Consider the following 10708-nt stretch of genomic DNA (forward strand, 5'->3'; position numbering starts at 1 on the left):
TGCCTCTAGGTTTAGGTTAGGGGCTGTATTGATGCAGGACAATCGACCAATTTCCTTCCATAGTTAGGTTTTAAAGGGCAAGCATCTTCATTTATCCACCTATGAAACTGAGCTGTTGGCTTTGGCCACTGCTGTCAAGAAGTGGAGGTCCTATCTACTTGGTAGGCCTTTCATTGTAAGGGTTGATCACCAAAGTCTTAAATTCTTGCTGGAACAAAGGATTGCTACACCTGCTCAGTAAAAGTGGCTTGTAAAACTTTTGGGATATGCCTTTGTGATTGAGTACAAGAAAGGAGTGGAGAGTAGGGTAGTTGATGCCATTTCTAGCAGATTTGATGGTGTTTCTAAGTTGTCTCAGCAAGGTGAATCTCATAAGTCTAGTTGCTTGTTTCTTCTTTCAGTCCTTGATCCTACTTGGTTGGCTGTTCTTAAGGAGAGTTATACTCAAGACTAGTCTACATAGCAGTTAATTCAGTCCATCCAATCTGGTACTGTTCCACAGGGGTTTACTTGGTAGAATGATTTGATCTTCTACAAGAGTAGGTTCTTTTTAGGACCAAATTGCCCTTTGTTACCTCAGGTTCTCCAACTTGTTCACAACAGCCCTGTTGCTGGTCATTTTGGGTTTCTCAAAACCTATCAAAGAGCCAAGAGGGAGTTCTATTGGTATGGTATGAAGTCTGACATCAAGAGGTTTGTTAGGAAGTGTGATGTGTGTCAACAAATTAAATCAGAAACTTTTGCACTAGCTGGTTTGCTTCAGCCCTTGGAAATTTCTACTACCTCTTCACAAGTTTCCTTATAAAATAACTGAAGTTAAAATGAAAATAAGATCATACACATGACATGCTACAAAGAGAAGTGTTGGACATATGTGATTCATGTTAGGAACATATGTCAACATTTTATGTATTGACTAATCCTTTGACAAAATGTACTTTACTTGTAATTGGGTAGATCTAGGATGTGTTTAATGTCAAGGAACAAGGTTTCAAGTTCAAGTGTTAAAGCCATGCAAGTTTGTCCAAGAATCAAGTAAGGAAGTGCTAGATTTTAAATCTTGACAAAATTTGAAAGATGGATGAGCAAGATGACATCCACACTACCTATGCAAAGCTATACATGGTCTCGGAGAAACATGAAAAGTTGTATAGGTTAACCGCCAAGAATCTCAATGATGTGGAGCTTGAACGTGAAGAACTCTTCACAAAGTTTGATGAAGCCAATTAGACTATAGGAGCACTGAGGTTTGAGAACAACTTTTTGGCTGAGAATACCATAAGCTTGAGGCAGAACTGTTCCAAGTCAGAGCTCAGCTGGAAAGGATTTTAAGCGCTAAGCTCGATGAGATGTTCAGTCTTCAGAAATCTGCTTTCGATCGAACCAGATTAAGGTATGATTTTTCTTCTTCTAATATTGCTTCTACCAGTACTACTGTTTTTGTTCCTCCTAGTAATAATGTTGATATTGAGAACATGTCAAAACTGATGTAGCTAGTGAGGACATAGACAATGATAAATCTATCTTAGGAGCACCCCCTAAGCAGGATAAGAAAGAAGCTAAAAATTCTAGGGCTAAGAATGCTAACTCTTAAAAGCCTAAACAGAAGAAGCAGCATCTCTGTCATTTGTGGAGCAGCCGGTCATACTCGATCTAATTACTATAAATGGTTAGCCATTCAACAGAGCAACGACGTGATCACATCGGGAAACTAGAATAAGTTTCCATCCTTTATTGCTCATCTTGGAGATCTTCTCAAGGCCCTCATGTTCCTTTTGAACTTGAACGGTTTTAATTCTTCCCCCTCACCACCGGTTCAAGGCTTTGTTAAACAGAAAGGTTTTTCTAAGGTGTGGAAGGAAAATGATTCCAAGTGATTTTGTCACTTTTTCTCTCTCTCCCCTTCTTGTTTTTGGTATGCATTACTTGTGTGTTTTGCTTTACTGTTTTGAGTCAGTCTAGTTTTATGCATTGCTTTGTTTTGTTTAACATGTTTTTGTTTGCCTATTTTCAGTTTTGCTTTATTTTGTTTTCATAAAATAAAAAAATTGAAAAATTGAAAAATACAAAAACAGTGTGTGTTTGTGTACATTGGTACTTGTGTACCTTGAATGACCATTGAAATAAAGTTTTCTAAATTTTATATCTCTTGTAGCTTAGATGAGCATCTCTATGCACAACTCAATAAGTGAGCTTTGTGGCTCAATAAGTGAGCTTTGTGGCTCATGTTTGTGATGAGTAAGGTTAAGTAATCTCTTGTACTTAACACTCATATCACTCTTTTTGACGGGAAAGACTAGAAATCCTAAGAGAAAGGCATAAATAACCATCTCACTACTATTGCCCGCCAATCATGTAATGACATCTGCATGTTTTGGTATAGTAAAAGTGCAATGTCAAATGCTTAACATAATTGGGTATTTCTTTCCTATCTCTTATATGCCCATGCATGGTTTGCTTAAAAGAAAAATATGCAAAGAAAAATAAAAGCAAAAAGATCAAAATGCTTCATATATGATTGCAAGCGTGTATTCTAGGAGATGTGGGAGCTATAGAATGTACGTCGAAAGTGATAGTCCTCATCAAACAGTTATAATCGTGTGTGAGTTAAATTGATTTTCTCATATCTCAAATCGTCATAACATGTATAGACATATGCAATCTTGCGATGTTTTTCACACACAACACGCAATATTTTTTGCTACTTTTGATACATGTGTAGGTACAATGTGATTTGACCATCACAAGGTTTACATGTGTTGATGTATGCTCACTAAACTGTCTTAACTTGTTTTTGAAATATAAAATTGGTTAGACTTGTTTAGTGTGCGTGTGTGTGTGTTTTGGGATCTATGTGCTTACATTTTTCTTGTTGAGAGATGTTTTTAAGAGATCAAAATGTTGTTCAGATCCTTGGTTGAGTTGCATGTTTGATTGCATTCATATCTATGTTTTTCTCTTCTTGAAAAACTGTTTTTAAGCAATCTCGACAGCTCCTCGATACCTCTCGACACCTGGCTTATCTATAAAGCTCCTCAGCTTTTTCTTATCGCAATCTCGACAGCTTTTCGATAGCTCCGCAATCCATCGAGAAAGTTCCTATCTCCTCGATAGCTGCTCAATAGCTCCTCGATCCATCGAGCTTGTTTTACTGTGGACACCTGCTCGATAGCAGAATCTGTCAACCCTTTTAAAGCTCGAAACCTCTCAATCTGTCGAGAATTACTAAGCTTCTATATATAGGGCAAGCGCGATTCGGACTTCATTTCTCTCAATCTCTCTTGATTTCTTTTGCCTTTTCACCTCCCAAAACCTCTCTTTCTCACCCTAAACCTCTTCCTCAAGGATTCTTCGACCTGAATCAAGTTTTCTTTACTTGGTAAGTGTCTAAATCCCTTAGATTCATGATTTTTAACCTAAGTTTTTGGGATTATTGAAAATTTTGGGGTTTTTTAAAATCAAAGAGGTTTTTGAAAAATTTTTGGGATGGGTTTTAAAGATTTGAGCTTAAAAACTTCATACATTGCATCTCATGTGCATTATAACTATATTTTCATGCATTTAGATGGTGTTATATACGTTATCTGATTGTGTGCTGGTAGGATTAGATTGGGCTGAGCCCATGATGCTTTCTCTATTGCATGTCACATGTTCATGCATTCCCATGCATATGTTCTTTCTTTTCAATATATTTGGATATATTTGAACTGCTTGGGACTTTTCTGATTGTCTTTTTCTCCCTCTCTCTCTTCTTTTTGCGTTAGTCTGCTTCTATGGCACCTAAACGTAAATCTGTTTCGTCTTGGAACCCTCTACATTCCGGGGCATCCACTTCTTCTAACCCTTCTCCCTCTCATATTTGGTTCCGTGATGATAAAGCCCGCAAGGACTTTTCAGAAAACTTTTCTAGACGAGGCATTCATTCGAAACACCAAGTCATTCTGTCGAAATTCTCCGACACTGACCTACCCACTGTCATTCACAATAGGGGTTGGGAGTCACTGTGTGACATCCTGGTCACATGTCCATCTATGCTGATCCAGGAGTTCTACTCCAACATGCATGGATTTGATTATTCAGTACCTTAGTTTTACACTCGCGTTCGACGTACGCGTATCGTGGTCACCCCGGATATTGTATCTAACGTGCTCCATGTCCCTAGGGTAGCGCATCCTGACTACCCTGTTTGTGAGCGTCTTAAGACTATGTCTAAAGAAGAGCTTATATCAGCTTTTTGTAAGCGTCCTTCTTATTGGGGAGAGCATCAGTTCACTTACTGTTCAGGCTTTGCTAAAGGCCCTCGGTATTTGAACATGGTTATGACTTTTGTTCTTCATCCCCTATCTCACGATAACTCTATCACAGAACCCCGTGCTCAGTTTTTGCTTTCCCTTCTCGAGCATCTTAGTATAGATTTTCCTTTTCACTTTATTCTCTTTATCATAGATATGTATAAGGATACGGCGACCCGTGACAAGCTCATCTTTCCTTCTGCTATCACGAGGATTTTACGCCATTTTTCTATACCCTTTCCCGCATCCGATCACTTCCATGTTATATGTGCCATAAACGCTGCTACCGTTAAACAGAGTGAGGCGTAACTACGTTCGAGGCGGTCCCGATTGATGGTTCCTCTAGCTCCTTCAGCTTTATCCACATCCGCTTTCTCTTATTCTACGAGCGGTGTGACTCTCGAGGACATCATGGCGTAGCTTCAGCGCATGGATGCTCGTCTCGACACTCTCAGTGATGAGTTGTGTCAGGTGAACATCCGTGTTGGTCGTATTGCACGACGGCAGACAGTCATGTGTGGCTTCGTTGCTTCTCCTCCACCTACTCCAGAGGCTTCTGATGATGAGGATGATAGCGATGCTAGCTCTTCCAGTGCTGACGAGTTGTCTACTTGATACTTTTACCCTTTGTCACTCGTGACAAAAAAGGGAAGTAGTTTTGGATATGAGAGTAGTCATACTCATAGGGGGAGGGTTAGTAGATGTAGTGAGGATTTCATATATCTTTTTCTTTCTCTCTATTTTAGATACATTGTTCATGTGCCCTGGATCTTATGATCATATTGTGATAGCAAACCTTGTACTTGTTGATATATACACACTGTGAGGTTGTTATTACAGTTCTTTCACCTATCTCTTCATGTGCTATTTCTTTTCTATCTTTATGCACATGCTTCTCATATATTGTATGCAATCTTTTATTTTTGTTTCACACAATGATGCCTTGATGAGTTTTGTTTAAGTGTTTCAAAAATACGGGTTGTCAAAGTCTTCTTCCATAAACTCTTTTCTTGCAAAGTTTTTCAAGAGTTTGTGTTAGGATAGATTTTATTGTACTTAACAAGTGAGTATGAGTTGAGTGATTTATAACTTCTCTCATATATTCATTTGTTTGTTGTGGTTTTGTCACGGATTGTCAAAGGGGGAAATTGTTAGGACATATGTGATTCAATGTTAGGAACATATGTCACTTTTTTTTATGTAATTGGCTAATCCTTTGACAAAACGCACTTTACTTATAATTGGGTAGATCTAGGATGTGTTTAATACTTCAAGAAACCCTGTTTCAAGTTCAAGTGTTAAATTCATGTAAGTCTGTCCAAGATTTAAGTGTGAAAAGTGTTGTTCATTAAAGCTCGAAAGCCAGTATCTATCAAGGATTAAAAGAGCTGTCTCAGCCCGTGGCTCGACAGCTAGGGTATTTATTGAGGTTTATGAAACTCAGAATTTCTAGTATATTTTTCATTCAATCCGTGATTGTATGTTAAGACTTTCTTGGCTCACAACCCCAGACATATAAAAGGATTATTTTAAGGGTTGTCAAAGGTGACACAAGTTGCATAAGTGTTGAGCAAAGTTTGTTCATGCAAATTGAGATCGGAGACAAAATTTGTCCTAGTTCATCTTTCTTGTGAAGAAGCTGTTGTGTTTATGCACCGTAGGGTTTTGTAACCAAGGAACTTCTCGATTTTCATCGTGTGATGAACTAAAGAACTTTGCAACCAATAATCTTCTCTAGTTGTTGATTGAAGTCGCGTACTAGGATCCCCGCAATTGGTTAGTTATGTACTGGGAGTCGTGCATTGAAAGGAGAGATTGTCACTATAGAACAAGTCCAATTGGGTATTGGGGTAAGCGTTAAACTGTAGATTGGTATAAGGTACTGAGATTCCTTTACTTGTAACCGCTTGTTGTGATAATAGTGAATTCTCGGGAGTGGTGACCTTAAAATCACCCGGTAGGGTTTTTCCGTGTAGGTTTTCCCCATTCGTAAACGAATCACCGTGTCAATTTATTTTCCACTGCATACTTTAGTTAATTGGTGATTTGTTTATGCTACCACGCGTTTGCATGTTAATTTGACTAATTAATAAACTTGGCTAATTAATCAATTAATTCATCACAAGGGGTCAATATATTATTGGCCTATCACACCCGTTGCTCAGATTTTGCTAAAGGTCCAAGGTTCATTAATATGGTGATGACCTTTGTTCTACATCCATTGTTTCACTATAACACCATCACAAAGCCTTGTGCTTGCCTTTTGTTATCCCTCATTGAGGATCTTTCGATTGATTTCTCTTTTAACTTTATACTCTCCTTCATAGATGTCTATAAGGATACGACGACCTGTGATAAGCTCATTTTTCTTCAGCAATCACAAGGCTCATTCGCCATTTTTCTGTCTCCTATCCTGAGTATTCCCACTTCACGTTCATGTGTGCCATTGATGCCGCTACCGTTAAGCGGAGTTTTGTACAGCTTTGCTCGAGGCGGACTCAGACCGAGACGGTTGCTCCTCCAGCTTCTACCGCTCTATCCACATCCACTCCTTCGTCTTCTACGGGTGGTGTGACTCTTGAGGCCATCATGGCACAACTTTTGCACATGGATGCTTGCCTTGACACACTTAGTGATGAGTTGTGTCAGGTGAACACCTGTGTTGGTCGTATCGCACGACGACAAGCTGTCATGAGTGGTTTCACGGTTGCTTCTTCTCCATCTCCACTGGCATCCAAGGATGAGAGTGACGATGGCTCTGGCAGTGATGATGCTGATGAGGATGATGATGCTGGCTCGCCTAGTGATGATGAGATGTCTACTTGATGTACTTACCCCGTTGTCACTCGTGACAAAAATAAGTAGTTTTGAGATGAGAGTATTTATACTCATAGGGGGAGGGTTAGTTTAGGAGATAGGGGAGTGTTTATATTTTGAGGGATGTAGTGAGGATTTTTATGTATCTATTTCTTTTCTTTCTATTTGAGATACATTATTCATGTATCTTAGATCTTATGATCATATTGTGATAGCAAACCTTATACTTATTAATACATATACATTTGAGGTTGTTATTATAGTTCTTTCACCTATCTCTTCATGTGTTGTTTCTTTTCTCTCTTTATACACATGTTTTTATTTATTGTATGCAATCTTTTATTTCTGTCTCACATTAAGATGCCTTGATGAGTTTTGTTTAAAGTTTTTCAAAAATACAGGTTGTCAAAGTCTACTTGCCATGAACTCTCTTCTTGCAAATTTTTTTAAGAGTTTGTGTTAGGATAGATTTTATTGTATTCAACAAGTGAGTATGAGTTGAGTGATTTATGACTTCTCTTATATGTTCATTTGTTTGTTGTGGTTTTGTCACGGATTGCCAAAGGAGGAGATCGTTAGGACATGTAATTCATGTTAGAACATATGTCAACATTTTATGTATTGGCTAATCATTTGACAAAACGCACTTTACTTGTAATTGGGTAGATTTAGGATGTGTTTAATGCTTCAAGGAACAGGGTTTTAAGTTCAAGTGTTAAAACCATGCAAGTCTATCCAATAATCAAGTAAGGAAGTGCTGGATTTTAAATCTACACATGTTTTTATTTATTGTATGCAATCTTTTATTTCTGTCTCACATTAAGATGCCTTGATGAGTTTTGTTTAAAGTGTTTCAATAATACAGGTTGTCAAAGTTTACTTGCCATGAACTCTCTTTTTGCAAATTTTTTTAAGAGTTTGTGTTAGAATAGATTTTATTGTATTCAATAAGTGAGTATGAGTTGAGTGATTTATGACTTCTCTTATATGTTCATTTGTTTGTTGTGGTTTTGTCACGGATTGCCAAAGGGGGAGATCGTTAGGACATGTGATTCATGTTAGAACATATGCCAACATTTTATGTATTGGCTAATCATTTGACAAAACGCACTTTACTTGTAATTGGGTAGATCTAGGATGTGTTTAATGCTTCAAGGAACAGGGTTTTAAGTTCAAGTGTTAAAACAATGCAAGTCTGTCCAACAATCAAGTAAGGAAGTGCTGGATTTTAAATCTACACATGTTTTTATTTATTGTATGCAATCTTTTATTTCTGTCTCACATTAAGATGTCTTGATGAGTTTTGTTTAAAGTGTTTCAATAGTACAGGTTGTCAAAGTCTACTTGCCATGAAATCTCTTCTTGCAAATTTTTTTAAGAGTTTGTGTTAGAATAGATTTTATTGTATTCAACAAGTGAGTATGAGTTGAGTGATTTATGACTTCTCTTATATGTTCATTTGTTTGTTGTGGTTTTGTCACGGATTGCCAAAGGGGGAGATCGTTAGGACATGTGATTCATGTTAGAACATATGTCAACATTTTATGTATTGGCTAATCATTTGACAAAACGCACTTTACTTGTAATTGGGTAGATCTAGGATGTGTTTAATGCTTTAAGGAACAGGGTTTTAAGTTCAAGTGTTAAAACCATGCAAGTCTGTCCAACAATCAAGTAAGGAAGTGCTGGATTTTAAATCTCCACAGCTAGTATTTATCGAGTTTTACAAGCTACTGAAGCCCGTGGCTCGACAACTATCTTGATAGATGGCTATTTATCGAGGTTTATTTATGAAACTCAGTTTTTTAGAGTTTTTTTTTCATCCAATCTGTGAGTATGTGTTTAGGCTTTTTTTTTTTTTTTTTTTTTTTTTTTTTAACAACCCTAAACGTATATAAGGATTATTTTAAGAGCCATCACACAGAGTACAGTTGCACAAGAGCGCAATTCTACAAGTGTGAAGAAAAGTGTGACCAGAAACCTACTTGCCCTAGTTCATCTTGAAGAAGCTGCTGTGTTTGTACACCGTAGGGTTTTCTGACCAAGCAACTTCATGATCTTTATCGGTTGATGAACTGAAGAACTTTGCAGCCAACATCCTTCTCAAGTTGGTGATCAAGTTGCGTACTAGGATCCGCGCATCTATTGGTTAGTCACGTACTGGAAGTCGTGTAATACAAGGAGAGATTGTCATTACAAAACAAGTCCAATTAGTATTGGGTAAGGGTTCAACTGTAGGTTGTTATAAGGTACTGAGATTCCTTTACTTGTAATTGTTTGTTTTGATAATAGTGGATTCTCGGAGTGGTGACCTTAAAATCACCCAGTAGGGTTTTTGCCTCGGAGGTTTTCCCCATTCGTAAAAAAATCACTGTGTCAAATTTAATTTCTGCTATATTATACTTTATTTGGTGATTTGTTTGTGCTGCCACGTACATTGCATATTAATTTGATTAATTAATAAACTTGGGTAATTAATCACTACAAAACACGCGGGTCTTAGGCCGCGTTTTTTTCAGCCGTGTTTGCAAAAACGCGGCCTAAGACCCTAATTGGGCCGTGTGGGTTGAACGTAGCCCAAGCCCAAGTCTGTAGCTGCGTTTTTTTTTTTTCTCCAGCCGTGTTTTTTTGGAATGGGCTGAAGCCGCGTTTTTAAAACGCGGCTTCAGATCCATCTGAGATTTTTTTTTTATAATAAATGTCTTGAAGCCGCGTTTTTAAATCGCGACTTCAGACCCATCTAGGTCTGTCCTAAAGCCGCGTTTATTAAAAAATGCGGCCATAGTCACCCCTAAAGCTGCGTTTTTAAAACGCGGCTTCAAGAATCCCTGAAGCTGCGTTTTAAAAAACGGGGCTAAAAACTATACTATAAATTAGAAAGAAAAAATCCCCTTACCAAAAAAAAGACCCTTCCTCGATTTGTCTAAGCCCTTCGAACCCAGTTCCCTCAAAACCCAAACCAAACCACTCTCGGTCACCTCTGAGCTCGCCACCATCCCAGTCCTCTCCTTCACCGGCGGCAAAATCAGCGAGACCCAACTCGAACTCAAGTCCGCCCAACCCGACACCGCCCGCACTGTCGTTCACCAAGGCATCATCACTGACCTCCAGACCAAGCGCCGCGGCACCGCCTCCAGCCTCACCCGCACCGAAGTCTGAGGCGGCGGCAAAAAGCCTTACCCTCAAAAAAACAAAAAAAAACCCCTAAGGCATCAAATCTCCACCACTGATTGTACATACCGGCGCTGCCTTGGGTCTCTCCCTCTCTCTCTCCAACTCTCAATCTCACTCAAGACACTGACAGGGCTGACTAACAGTAAGTCTTTTAAATTGATTGTTTTGATTTTTGTTTTAGGGTTTTGATTTTGTGATTGTAGGGTTTCGATTTTGTGATTGTAGGGTTTTGCTTTTAGGTTTAGGGTTTTGATTTTAGTTTTTGGGTTTCGACTAACAGTAATTTTTTTCCAATCTGGGTCTCACTCCCCTGAGGGATTCTCCACGAGGGTATTCTATTCTTGCACCACTGAAGGAGTAGACAAGATTGCTTCTGGTGCTTCCTCTTCTCCACGAGGGTATGCTTCATTTTTTTTTTAATTTCT

Source organism: Castanea sativa, chromosome 4, assembly GCF_040712315.1.
Source record: "Castanea sativa cultivar Marrone di Chiusa Pesio chromosome 4, ASM4071231v1".
Taxonomy (NCBI): Eukaryota; Viridiplantae; Streptophyta; class Magnoliopsida; order Fagales; family Fagaceae; genus Castanea; species Castanea sativa.